General features: G+C 40.9%; 1 protein-coding gene across 2 annotated transcripts in view; it reads left to right on the top strand.

Moving 5' to 3' along the window:
* Positions 1-14,389, top strand: part of LOC124112450 (neuropeptide Y receptor type 2-like) — a 202,027-nt gene that overhangs the window by 175,748 nt on the left and 11,890 nt on the right. The gene's annotated exons all lie outside the window — the stretch shown is intronic.

Here is a 14,389-nt window from a genome sequence, read left to right as displayed (position 1 = left end):
TAACGTCTCCTGATAACACGTGAATTCCTTGCAACACTGACGTTCTTTAACGTGGCTTGGTAGCACGTGCATGCCTTCCTACGCTGGCGTCATTGAATGTCGACTAAAAATTCGTGCAATCCTTCCTACACTGACGTTGTTTAACGTCGCTTTATAGCACGTCCATTTCTTTATTCATTATCGGTTCTTGACGTCGCCTGATAGCACGTTTATTCCTTCCTACACTGGCGTTCTTTAACGTCGCCTTATAGCACGTCCATTTCTTTATTCATTATCGGTTCTTAACGTCGCCTGATAGCACGTGCATTCCTTCCTACACTGGCGTTCTTTAACGTCGATTGACAACACGTGCTTTCCTTCCTACACTAGTGTTCTTTAACGTCGATTGACAACACGTGCATTCCTTCCTACACTGGCGTTCTTTAACGTCGATTGACAACACCTGCATTCCTTCCTACACTGGCGTACTTTAACGTCGATTGACAACACGTGCTTTCCTTTCTACACTGGCGTTCTTTAACGTCGATTGACAACACGTGCATTCCTTCCTACACTGACGTTCTTTAACGTCGATTGACAACACGTGCATTCCTTCCTACCCGGTGGCGTCCTTTAACGTCGATTGACAAAACGTGCAATCCTTGCTGTACTGACGTTATTTAACGTCGCCTGATAGCACGTGCATATCTTGTCACGCTGACGTTCTTTAACGTCGCAAGGTGACGCCACAGGTCTTACTCTGTGACCCCTGTATTACGCCGCTTGGTGTGTGAAGCTACTTAAGCATGTAACTGTTGTCATGACTCCCCTTACCCCTTTCAGGAAGGGGTAATAAAGGTAGTTTGTAACTAAATATAACCGCCAGACTTTATGGAATTTCAGCAAAAAAACGTTTGTTTGTTTGTTTGCTTCAGGAAAAACCTGTAAATATAACAACAAAATAGACACAGTGTTCACTGCATTGCTACCTTTATTATATTCTGGACAGGAAGGGACAGTCTTGGTAAACAACTGCTTCCGAGTAAATCCGTTACTTTCCTTCTTTCGATCAGTCGATAAGTGTGAAGCGTCCGTTGAATGTTTTACACTCAGCCAGACACCCATTGAACCCTATAGTTTTACTTAATATGGGAAAACGTATTATTTTCTTTAAAATAAACACGTCGGGGAAACAACCCCCGTACTCTGTGCCTCCTGTCACCAGTGGCTATAATAGGTTGAGAACTTGGGTACTCCGGACAAGTTTGTGATAATTTCCTTCTACGAATAAGTAGCAAGAAAAACAGGCTTCGTTCGTGAAAAGTAGGACCAGTGAGACCCCGGCAATTGAAGATAATAACCAGTAATCACACTTCGAAAACCTGAACGGTAAGCAGGGGGTTTGAGGAGGGATCTATAGACCTAACTCGTAATGGTTGCTTGTTGGATCCAATTTATATATCTTGCTGGGACAATGTACCATGGCGTTAACAGGCGGAAGGGTTGGAGAGAATCACGATAGTTGGACGGTGTGACCAAGTTTTTACTACACAGACATTCGGGTTGTTTTGCGTTTAATTATATGATGTATTATCATCCTCGTCTCGTGTCCATGGGTCCATAGGATTTCAATGAATATGTGTTAGAAGTGTTGCATTTTCTTAAACGAGTTCAACAGAGGATTGTATAGATTGTCAGTAATAGTTCTCACCGCTGTTTTGCCTTCCAAGCCAAATGGAATCTGTTTCGTCGGGTAATCGAGACTGGTTCATCTCTGGCTTTGACGTCATAAATTGTGGTGATTCTGGTGAAAATAGTGGCACAAAAGTGGTGAAAGTTAATGACACAGGGTGTTCGCGAAAGGGTAAGGCTGTCCTACTCTACCGATAGAACTCTCCACTCATACGATTTTCAAAAGAAATGTGTTTGTTATTTAAATCCGCACAACAGTCCTCCTGCCATACCACAGCGGCATGTCAACATTTGAGTCTTGACCAGACAATCCAGTGAAAGTGGATCAGACAATCTAGTCACACGGCAGCGTGTTTACCGATTTTGATGAAACTAAAAACGATATGTTTTTAATTTACAATTGCGAACGTTAATCTGTAGCTATGATTCGTTTATCCGGAATTTGTTTGTATCTTTGTATTGATCAACGACTTTTAACTGGACACCCGCTATTCACCATTACACACACACACACACACACACACACACACACACACACACACACACACACACACACACACACACACACACACACACACACACACACACACCCGCATTGTCATGCTTCTGGCAAGTCGAACATCATACATGCATCGTTGTCACCGACAGACTCACGAGTAGCTAAACTTTCTTATAACAAAATCAATCCAGTGGTAGAAATTGACATTCGTTTACCGAGTCTTCCAAACACGTATACAAAAATTCAGACACCCAACTCATTTTTGACCCACTTAAATAATATCAGTTTGTTGCCCTGGAATAATTTTGTTACAAAAAAAGTATATGATATAAGAAATCGATACATATGTCATTACATTGCGTGTGGTATTTCATTCTATATATATTTTCACTTTTTTAGCTGTTTAATACAATGTTAATTAGGATGTAACTGAGATGCTATGCTAACGCATCACCTGTTCTACGAGTAATACATATGTCAGAAATAGAACCGTGGGCGCTATAGGATAAAGTCAATGATTTGAAGTCTAGTTTTGGTTTGGTTTGTTGTTTAACGCCTCACTCAGCAATATTCCAGCTATATGACGGCGGTCTGTAAATAATTGGGATCGATGACATGCATCAACCAAGTCAGCGAGCCTGACCACCCGATCCCGTTAGTCGCCTTTTACGACAAGCATAGTCGCCTTTTACGGCAAGCATGGGTTGCTGAAGATCTATCCTACCCCGGAATCTTCATGGGTCTGAAGTCTAGTTGCGCGTGCTGACTTAAGCGTCTCAGTGATATAAACGGCAAGGAACTCAGCAACAAATCAGGATTGATTTGTTTGTTTGTTGTTTAACGCCGCACTCAGCAATATTCCAGCTATATGACGGCGGTCTGTAAATAATCGAGTCTGTACTAGACAATAAAGTGATTGACAAAATGAGCATCGAACCACGCATTTGGGATACAATGACATGCATCAACCAAGTCAGCGAGCCCGACCACCCGATCCCGTTAGTCTACACTTACGACAAGCATGGGCACCTTTTATGGCAAGCATGGGTTGCTGAAGACCTATTCTTCTGGAATACAAATCCCGATAATGAAACCTGTTTATAACATACATATTATTACTGCAGTACCACACGATGCTGTCTCTAATCACCGCTAGACTATAGATAATCAGTGTCCACAACATCACCAGCCATCACCATCTCACAACAGATTGGTCCCAATTACAACAATATATAACAATGTGTTAAAGATCATTACTTGGCGCTAACGAACGGTTACTATGGGGACGAGTTTATCTAAATCATAAATATCCCTATAGTCCGGAAACAGCGGGATGCAAATCAGCTGCATGTTTGTCGACACACAGGCATAGAACAACACATTGCGGTGGAATTTTGTCAGTTGTGATACACGTTGATCTTGTATTTCTAGCACAAAAGTACAGATTGATGACAAATGAGAAATATGGTTATACCAAGTACAATTTGTTTTCGTATTTACTGCTTTGTAAGTGCGTTCTGTCATAGTTGAAATAATTGCAACAAGACTCCTGTAAAATCCTGTAATCGTATTAAAATATCATTCACGCTGTAATCTCTGTTCACTTCACACAGTAAGACTGGGATTCAAACAGCTTGTGTTCTTCATCTTCTTTGAAGACTCTATCATATATGCATCTGCTGGCCTTTGTTGAAGAGAGCAGTGTCCAATGAGTATTACTGATAACAGTTCTGTAAACTACGTTTATAACGAACACGCTTATAACGAATTGACGGATATGGCGAACTTACTTTTTTGTCCCGACTAATTGCTGTAGTTATGTTGTATATATGCTTATAACGAACTACGGTCATAACGAACTAAATTAAGTGGTCCCTTTGAGTTCGTTATATCCGTAGTTTACTGTTTTACTGATGTACTGAAATAGCATAGTCAGGTGGGTTTTTTTATGAACAGAGTTAAAAAACAAAACTTATAAAAAAGAGACATTATGTGCAATATGCGATCATTGACACATTCAGACTGGCCTTAATAATGTTATATTGGGAAAATAAAATCTTCTGCTTTCATTGATATATGTTGATTCTCTCACACTCTTTCTTCGACAAACCTTTTGACCCTTTCAGTTAAATAATATGGTATGCTATAGTAGTTCATGTATAATGCGCATTTTCCATACTCAAATGTTATGCTCAAAGCGCAGACAAGAGAGGGCTGTTCACTATAAAAGCATGGCGAAAGAGGTTGATCTTGATTGATGTTCTGAAAGCAGAGTAGGTAGGACATTCACGGAGATTAGGGGTAGATTGTTCCATTCAGAGGTCTCAGCGGCGGAGAAAACTCTTTGTGCATAAGTGGAGACATTTACCTTAGGTCCGTAGATGTTTGGATTTAGGTCGGAGTGTTCGAGTTTGCGTTACGAGTTGATGCAGGTCACAGAGATAACTTGGGACGATTTGTGACAATGGTTTTCAAAGCAGAATAACGATTTGTTTCTTTTCAAATCTTTAGTTTCCCAAGATAAAAAATAAATTCCACCGAGCACCAATATGTATGGCTCGGGACGTGTGCGCTGAGGGTTCTGGTTAGATTTATATGTGAAATTATCAGGTGCTTGCAATTTCATCCCATCTTTGTAAACACATCACTATGCTCCATGGAGTCAAGTAGATAGCTGCAGCTGATTGAAGATAACAAACTTCCTTTCACGACCTCAGCCTTCGGTTGATAGCCCTAACACTGATATGGATGCTGCTGAGTGTTTACCATGAGAGCATCCAGCTTGATGAAGATGGAAGTAAGATTCTAGCGGTTGTTGCAATCACGGGGCATCATGCTCAGTCATATGATGGGGAGAGATAGTGTGTGTGTGTGTGTGTGTGTGTGTGTGTGTGTGTGTGTGTGTGTGTGTGTGTGTGTGTGTGTGTTGGGGTGGGGGGGGTGGGGGGGGTGGGGGGGGGGGGATCCAGCGATGCCTAATTTCATTTACCAGTTATGGTTTGTAAAACATATGGTTGAACTTGCCACACAACCTAGTTCGGTGTGAATGAAAATATATGTGAAATATTAGATGGAAATATACAAAGAATCGCTCCCGAATGTATTTTGATATCAAACAATTCTCCTCTCAACATAATGATAATGATATTAAAATATTACATATCTACTACATATTTAATAAAAGAATACAACATAAAAAGCCAGATTTCAAAGACATCCAACGGGAGCTTTCCGCCTATTACAACTTAACGAAATATGCAGCAACTTTGAATTCGAATGTTAGCATGTTTAATAACTTTTGGTCAAGCTGTCATTTACTATTTTAGAAAATGTAGTGACAAGTCTAATATGTATGCGCAACTTATGTAAAATGCAACAAAAATAATAAATTATAAAAAAAAAAAAAAAAAAGATTTGAACTCATTTTCAGTTAATAGCAATGCACAATGCAAGAAGCATCGGCTTTGTCCTGAACAATAACTGAATTATCCGTTGTAGCGCCATCTCGTGGCATCCAGGAGCGGATATACTGACATTTCTTTACAACTCCCAGTCTCCACATGGCAAACAAGGTTGCGGTATTGATATGAAAACAGACACGTTTCAGAAATCTGATTGGCATGAAACGGTTCTGTAGGAAACATTAGGATAAGTGTGTTTTAAGTGTTTGTTTACAAAGCCATCTGTTCGTGCTTGGACGTTAACCATGAACAACCCATGGCACGGGTAGAAAACAATCTATACGGCTAGAGCACAATGCTCTGTGGAACACATCATCCTTCTGGGTCCATACCATACATGTGGAAGGAACCACTGCGAGTCTTGAAATGTCAGACTACTCCAAGACAATACCAGACGCATTAACCAGGAACTTTGCGTTATTTGTGTTGCCCCAATAGACATTTGGTTGTACATATATATGTATATGCTGCCTTTCACGACCTCAGCCTTCTGTTGATGGCGCTGACACTGATATGGATATGGTGAGTGTTTGGCATGGAAGCATCCAGCTTGGTGATATGGACGTAACGGTATATTTGATAGGGAAGTATCTATAGAGTTGTTCCCCATAGATGTAGCTCGGAAAACGTAGCTAAACGCCATAGCCGAACGATCGATTCCAAAAGTGAGAGAGATATGGCATTCGGTACTGGGAGAAAAAGTACAGATTATCGACGTGAAAATTGTGAGAATATGCGGGAAGGACCATATGTAACCCCTCCCTGTTAAAAAAATGAACTTGTCCGACATTGCCGCAGTCGGATTCTATTCTGGGAATCATCAATATTTAAATACGTGTAAATATTTTTAAAGCGTTTACTTTTTATTGACATCCTTAAAGAGGCTGAACGAATTGAGTTGATATCTTATATTAGAAATAGACGACTCGTGGTCGTTGTTTATCGTACAATAAAACACTGCAGAGGGAATAAACCATGAGGGGCGCAGCGTTTTATTGTAGGATAATCAACTCCCACTCATCGTCTATTTCTTTTGAAGTGATTTCTTTAGGTGGATGATCACAAAATATTCAATAAAACAGTTCAGATATGAGTGCATGGCAAAACTCCTTTATGTACACAAGATCTTTCGCCGCCCAGGTGCAATTAAAACTTAAATGCAATCATAGGTGATGCACAACAGCAGTATTTGTGTCGGCATAATACCTATGACGTAACAGTGGTGACAATAGTGTAAGGTGTAAGTACATTGTGGTGTGAGTGCACAAACATACATGGAACTACACAGGAAAGTTTTGAAAATTATACTTTTGAATTAAGTTTAGGTTTCAACAGTATAATGGACATCTGTTCTTTTTCCATTCGTAAGTGTTTATATCATTGTTAAACAATTTATAAAACAGAAAGACAGTAAAATAGTCACTCCCTTATTCATAAATATGGTTGCTTACATTTATACATTTGGATCTCGAGTTTGCTGTCTGTGTACAGTGATTCGGTCTTTTTGTTGCATACCAGTTTCCCCATACATAACATCTTTACCGCGACAGGTCATGTTGTTTTTGACGGTAAATAGTTTATCTTCGCAAAATTGAAATTTGCAGTCTTCAGTTATTATTGGCCAAGTTCCACATCGAGGTGTGTGGCATTTTGTTACACTGACGGTATTTGTATTTTGTGAGTATTTAGATGGACAAAGAATTGTTTGGGATTTTTAGTCCTTCTCGTGCGGCGTAGATAGTTTACGCTCAGAAAAAACTGTTACATTTGTTTCAGTGTTACCTTGTTGTAAAATTGGAAGATTGGCTTTTATTAGGGGCATAATTTTACAGTTTCGAGGATTGTAGGTACACACAAATGGAAGAATGTTCGTGTCTGTGTCTGTTTCTTTTGTTTTACTGTGTTTCTCGTGGGATTTTCCTTGCTTTGTTTACAGCGTACTCAACCACTCCGTATGGATATCCTTGTGGTTGGAGCTTGGTCTTCAATTCTTCTAAGCTTAGGTTTCTTATATGGACATCAGAACAAATAGTACACACTCTTCTTGCCACGGAACATGGAATATTAATTTCAGTGTGCCACGGAGGACATGAATTGAACTGCAGGTATTGATGCGTGTCCCTCGGCTTGTAGTATATATCCGTTTTCAATTGGTCTCCTTGCTTTATATTTTTTAAATTTTTATATTTTAATTTTTAAGATATCTTCTCCATGTTTCACGAATACGTGTAGCTGTATTTGCATCCATCGAATCCTACTTTGGAATATGACATTCTTCTATGTATGCCATCACCAGAGAAGTGTATGTAGGTGCTACTTTAGTTCATATAACTGTTCCGTTTATTTGCAAATAAAAAATGTTGTTGAAATAGAACGTATTAATCTCCAGTATGCATTTCAAAGATTCAATGGTTGTTTGTTTGTTGTTTAACGCCGCACTCAGCAATATTCCAGCAATATGAGGGCGGTCTCGAGTCATGACGAGACAATCCAGTGATTGACTCCATGATCATCGATCCACGTATTTGGGATACGATGACATGGATCAACCAAGTCAGCGAGCCTGACCACCCGTTCCCGTTAGTCGTCTCTTACGACAAGCATAGTCACCTTTTACAAAAATGGGTTGCTGAAGACCTACTCTTCCCCAGATCTTGGTGAACGTATGTGTGAAATTGCAGTCAATAGCATCTGGATGCTTATTTAACTAATATTACACCGTGTCAAGTCCCAGATCATGGGGTATGTTAGTATATAAACTTTTCACGTCAAAGGTCACTGGAACATCACCGTTGGTATGACTTGCGGTTTCAGTATGACAAACGGTGAGAAGGCCTATTGGGGCCTCCAACAATAGGTCTAAATGATAAGTTTTTCGGAATCTTGATTTCCACATTTCCACAAGTTCTTTTCTTGACTTTTGTGTATTTTTGGCAGTCCATAAAAGTATGCAGTCTGAGGATTGTAATTACATACATAATCGTGTTCCTTTTGATTGAGCTCATTACAATTATGTTTCATGTTGTTTTTTATTTGCATTTTCTCGGTCGTTAGTTTCCCGATAGAATTCCCGGTCATGTAATAATTCATTCGCTTTAGTTTTCCAAGAATGCAGAATCCATAATGCCACCGCTTCACGTTTTACCAGCCTCTTTGATCACAATGGAATTTAAAACGTATTTAATTCCCGCTAGTGCTTCTATCTCCTCAAACGATAAATTGTGTTTTACTCTGTTGGAATTATTGAAAGGAAATGTCTCGATAGTATCCGTAAATTCATCCAGACATTTGTCTCTATTTCGTTTAGGATTAAATCCACTTTGGTTTCTTAATAAAGGACGATTACAAATCAATCATGACTTACGTTTAGTGTCGCACCTTGCTGTGAGTTGACAATATCACTTAGAACTGTTTGTTGACCCTGTATCTGTTAAATTTCTTTTGGAGAGATTTAGGATAAATTCGTGTACCTTCGGGATTCTCGGAATCTGGTGATACTGGTTTTACCCGTATCGGGTTCTTTGAAGACGGGGGGCGGTCGGGTAGCCTAGTGGTTAAAGCGTTCGCTCGTCACGCCGAAGACCCGGGTTCGATTCCCGACATGGGCACAATGTGTGAAGCCCATTTCTGGTGTCCCCCGCCGTGATATTGCTGGAATATTGCTAAAAGCGGCGTAAAACCATACTCACTCACTCTTTGAAGACGGTAGTAGTTTAATGTATGGTTGTTTTCATAATTTCTATGAGAATGATTTCTATTTCTCTTTTGTTGTCATTTATATTCTTGACCATGGCGGTTCACCTTTTCACAGAATCCCTCACCCCGCATCTTCCCGAGGCAAGAGCATCCAATTATCAAAGTCTTGTAGAAACTAGGCTTTGGTATAGGCTAGTGGACACGCTTGCCTCGGGAAGATGCTGACCTCGAGGAGGGAAACCCAACTGTTTCCTCTTGTGACTATGTTGCATCGACCCTACATGTATCTTCCACGTGGTTGCTTCCTTGGTTTAAATCACCTGATCCTCATGAGTGTTTTGTTTGTCACTTCGCCCTGACCTGACTTGGCGGAATGGCTGCTGCGCGTCACACTTAACCACACTTGTGTAACTCCGGCCGGGGTTCTATGCTGCAGTTCGGTTCATGTTCTTTGTAATTTTAGGGTGGGGATTGCTGCTTCTTTTTTTCCTTCACACCTTTCCTTTCTCCGCAGTAGTTGACAGTAATGCCAGAACTATGTCTCCTTAAATTCCTACTCCATGGGCGGTCGGGTAGCCCGGTGGTTAAAGCGTTCGCTCGTCACTTACAAGACCCGGTTCGATTCCCGACATGGGTACAAAGTGTGAAGCCCATTTCTGGTGTCCCCGCCGTGATATTGCTGGAATATTGCTAAAAGCGGCGTAAAACCATACTCACTCACTCCTACTCCATATTACCGCCGACTTTTTGCAGCGTCTACCTTCTATAATTTATAAGTCCGAACCTAAGGCGAAGTGTCCTGAAATGCAAATCACGTATCTCGACAGACCTTTTCCTAATAGTTTTACTTTCGGTTGGAACCTCTTAACGGCCAACTCTTTACGTGTGTCTGTCTCTTCCGTCTGTTCACCCAGGATCTTATTAATGCACAATTTGCGTAGGAGTACTGGCCCGTCCTTGCTAAGCCAGTCTTTATAACTTTCTACCTTGCGTCTTGTGCTGTAAACATTATAGAATCTTCATTCACTTAGGTTACTTTGCCATTCGGAATACATGCGATTCTGTCTCAAATATGCCTCATTATCATCTGACAAAGATGACATAGGTGTTTGTTTACATATTAATGTTAGGTTGTTTTCCAGTTAAGTTTCACATACCTTGAAAAGTTGTTCTTCGTTGAACGCTTTTTCTTTGGTCCCGTTTTCGTTAATGTTTTTCACCACATTTTTTCACAGTGCATTATTTGACTTCTTGGCGTCCGTTTGAATTTCTTGTGAAGAGATGTTGGTTATTTCCAACTTCTCACTGATTTCTTCTAGTTTCCCTTTGGCAGTATCACTGAAAAGTTTACATGGCTTTCGAATTCAGGCACTGAACTGAATTGATGTATGCAATATGTACTAGTATCTTACACTCCACTAGAGATAGTGAGTTCTGCGCCATGGAAGACCAATATCTGGTCCTTAGAAGAATACACTGCTCTAGGCAAATGAATCTATTCACGTTGTATCGAGACCCGTGAAGATTCCGGAGTAGAATAGGTCTTCAGCAACCTATGCTTGCCGTAAAAGGTGACTATGCTTGTCGTAAAAGGCGACTAACGGGATCGGATGGTCAGGGTCGCTGTCTTGGTTGATGCATGTCATCGATCTGCATATTAACCAAGGTGTGAAGGACTGGTGCTTTCAGAATCAGTTTCGATTAATCGAGTCGAAAGTTTTCTTTTGAAAGATGCTCATCATTTGTAACAGCTGCTTAAAAAGAGTCGCATTGTACTATCTTGTGCATCTTGTGTACTGTCGTCACATCAGGAACGCGTTCGTTAATGGCCTAACCAAGGCAAACAGTATATATAGATTAGGGTTATAATGATAGTCTGTAATAATAAATTATTGAAACACACAATAATGACCCTAGTGTCATAAGCATGTTTACTAAAAATATCATCACCAGAGAATAACCAATCTGCCGAAACGGATTCCATAGGGCGTAAAGGCACACAAATGTGATGACTGTTATATGAATGGATTACTAACATCAGTGGTCGCAAAAAGGGTAAGCATGTCCTGCTCTTCTGGTAGCGGGGCACTGGTGGCCCAGTCATCTAAGGTGCCGCGATTCGCTGTGCAGAGTTGCGTCCCCTGGGTACGCCAGAAACCAATGATTGTGGGTTCGAATCCCGGTTCGACTCGATTATGTTTCTAGGTTTGTCAGCACCATACCCTTGATCGTGGGCTTCACTGAAGTGCTAAACGTCTGAGACCTGCATCACTTCGGGCTTTCCTTTCAACATTAAGCTGACACGCCGTGATATAATTGGAATAATGTTAAAAGCAGCGTTAAACCCAACTCACTCACTCACTCACTCACTCACTCACTCACTCTACTGGTAGGCGTGTGTAAAAGAGGACATGTGTTAATAACCCCAGAACGTTGTGCACATATTGACACGTATATGATTCATTTGTGAATATGAATTTGGATTATTACTTTGACAATGATATGAATACGAATATCCCCGAGTCACTTACATCAGCCATTAAATATATCCACTATGACATTTATGTACACTGCACTTCACGAGGCATGTGTCGACAATGATTTAAGTGATACGGCAATGGGCGATACATGAATACCATTTCGCAAAATTAGGCTGCCGTATTCCAACGTCTGGTTTTGACGAGGCAATATCCGAGAGCGCTGGCGTGTCGTTGGCTAAATGATGTTAGCACGTTCACCTATCGTGCAAACAATTGACCGGGACACTGTACTGTTGCCAACAAACATTTTGTTATTGGCATGACCAGAAAGCCAACATATTAGCTTCGCCTGACGTGGATGTGTCCTTATGCTGCCTCGTGTTAATTCATCCGCCTTTGCGTCAGGTGGTGATTGAGCGGTCTTTGCCCCGTCTGTCGACACAGCGTGAATAGATTGACTAACACATTGTATTGTTCTCAGGATATTAGTCTTTGACGGCGCAGAACTCACCAACTCTGGTTTAGTGTAACATATACATATTCTCAACCCCAAACGGGTATGTAGAACTTTTGCTTATATTTACTCATCTGTTAATCGTCAAATTCATCAGTTGGCATGATGTTGTTAAATGAATCAGCCTAATTTACAGTCACTGTGTATATGCAGGCTTAAAGACAAAAAAGTTGACTAAGTAGACACAATTTTATGGATAACAACTTCTTTAATGCTGTAATAAGAAGTTGTTATCCATAAAATTGTGTCTACTTTGTCACCCGTCAACTTCTGAGTAATGCTTATCAAACAATTCACAAAAAGATGATTTTAAGGGTTTAACGGTTTAGTTGTTTGTGGTATATTACGCAATTTCGTTCTCAATGAAAATATTTCTTGAAGTCATACTAATTGTTAAGCATCTGTATCAGCGTGAATTAAGGATCAGTTGCTAAGCGATGCTCGTCTGTGGTACATCAAAAGGATTGCGCCATGGTGCGATAATTAAATATAAAGCAATAGGGAAATAAGTTTGTTTGATTTGTTTGATGTTTAGCATTATTCAATATTATTCTTCAAGCTAGGGGTTTCGACGGTTGGCCCAGTCGTCTAAAGCGCCGCGATTCACTGTGCAGAGTTACGTCCCTTGGGTACTCCAGAAACCTATGATTGTGGGTTCGAATCCCGATTCGTCCCGATTGTGTTTCTAGATTTGTCAGCACCATACCAGTGCTCGTGGGTTTCACCGAAGTGGTAAACGTCTGAGACCTGCATCACTTCGGGCTGTCCTCCCACATTAAGCTGACACGCCGTGATATAACTGGAATACTGCTAAAAGCGGCGCTATAAACCAACTCACTCACTCACTCTTACGCTGGATATATCAGTCGTGGTTAACATTACCTAACACGTGCAAGACGTACGTCAGCCGCGGTACGGATTAAATATTACTAGCGCGTCTTGACGTGTTTAATTGATTGTTTTGTAAGTACCGAGACACATCTGTTACCAACCTGCCCCCCGGGCTTAAGCCTCGCATCATGTGCTCCCCCACCCCCACCCCCCGACTTCCTATTCCCGCGGTCTACAGCTCTTCCTAGACCACCCCCGTGATAATACCTTGAGACTAAGATGCTTTTAAGCTGTCTCCCCGTGAGTGGTGAGAGGGACAGCGATGTATTGATGCAATGGTAGCTGTCAACAGCGTAATCGTCAGCGTGTTTTATTTTCTCGACCTCGATTTTTGTGGACACGCAATCATATGACTTAAAACGTCTTGTCTCTTGTTAAGCTCCATTTTATCATCTATAGAATGATATATTCCTTCTGCAGATGATGCAAAGTTTTGTTGTAAAAATATGCCTTAAACAGTCTTGGATCCTCGAAGATGCGGGTTGGAATAGGTCTTCAGCAACCCATGCTTGCCGTAAAAACCTACTTTGCTTGGCGAAAGAGCCGACTAACGGGATCGTGTGGTCAGTCTCGCTGACTTGGTTGATGCGTGTCATCGTATCCAAATTGGGTGGATCGATGCTCATGATATGAATCACCGGTTTGTCTGGTCCAGACTCGATAATTTACAGACCGCCGTCATACAGCTGGACTATTTGCCTTAAACTATAAACAAACAAACAAACAAACAAATATACAGTCTTGTTTTATGTTGATGCTGCGTTTCAACATTATCACAGATATACTCCTTCTGTAGAAGACATCACGTGGACGTCCGTGCATGATGTGATTGATAGCTGGTTGTATCAGAGACCATTTAATAAAAATCTTTTTTTTTGGTCTGTGGTTGTATAGATGACCAGATTGATGGATGATGGGTGTATGAACGTAAATGGATGAAGGTTGTTTCGTACCAACAGCTGTTTAACTAATGGTTCAAGCCATGGCAATTACTTCCTCTCCTCTGTATGTTTATACGCTCGGCCTAGTGTTTATGGAAGAGTCTACGGCGTCTGAGTGACGTGTGCGTGTTCACAGTGTCATGTCGTACAGTCATGGCGTTGTCTGTTCCCGGGTTTGAAATGAAACTTGAGGCTTTGGGATTGCTGGGCGTTCACTTCACAAAACATATCCCTTA

Source organism: Haliotis rufescens, unplaced genomic scaffold, assembly GCF_023055435.1.
Source record: "Haliotis rufescens isolate VD_foot unplaced genomic scaffold, xgHalRufe1.0.p SCAF_12, whole genome shotgun sequence".
Lineage (NCBI taxonomy): Eukaryota > Metazoa > Mollusca > Gastropoda > Lepetellida > Haliotidae > Haliotis > Haliotis rufescens.
This window is presented reverse-complemented; position numbering and strand designations above follow the sequence as displayed.